Raw genomic sequence first — 664 nt, 5'->3', positions numbered from 1 at the left:
AAAGCATGGCCTATAACAACATGCCCGATATAGGGACACCTGGTTGAAAGTAAAGTCACACATTTAATATATATATTATATTATAATATATATATTATATTATATTATTTTTGCAAATTGGAAGATGGGAAAAGTACTCAAATTCTTTAGTTAAAGGACCACTTCACCACTTTTCAACCTATCTTCATATAATAGATCCTCACTAATAATCATGATCTTTTTCTACTCAGTCTGTGTCTCATAGGAGGGCTGTGGGCAGTTTAGAAACAGTCCTCCAGTGACATCATCATTAGGCAGATTTATTTTTAAACAAGATTTCTTTAAAATTTTTCTCATTATCGTGAGAACGATGGCTTCCATTTTCGCAATGCAACTTTTCAGGACTAGAAAGCCTACAGTTTCTATTAGCTTGTATTCCCCATCGATGATGTCACTGGAGGACGGTTTCTGAACTGCCCACAGCCCTCCTATGAGACACAGACTGGTTTCTAAACTGCCCACAGCCCTCCTATGAGACACAGACTGGTTTCTAAACTGCCCACAGCCCTCCTATGAGACACAGACTGGTTTCTAAACTGCCCACAGCCCTCCTATGAGACACAGACTGGTTTCTAAACTGCCCACAGCCCTCCTATGAGAAACAGACTGGTTTCTAAACTGCCCA

This window comes from Protomyctophum parallelum (genome assembly GCF_964188405.1).
Source record: "Protomyctophum parallelum genome assembly, chromosome: 22".
NCBI lineage: Eukaryota > Metazoa > Chordata > Actinopteri > Myctophiformes > Myctophidae > Protomyctophum > Protomyctophum parallelum.
The sequence above is the reverse complement of the archived record's forward strand: the minus strand, read 5'-3'. Positions refer to the sequence as shown.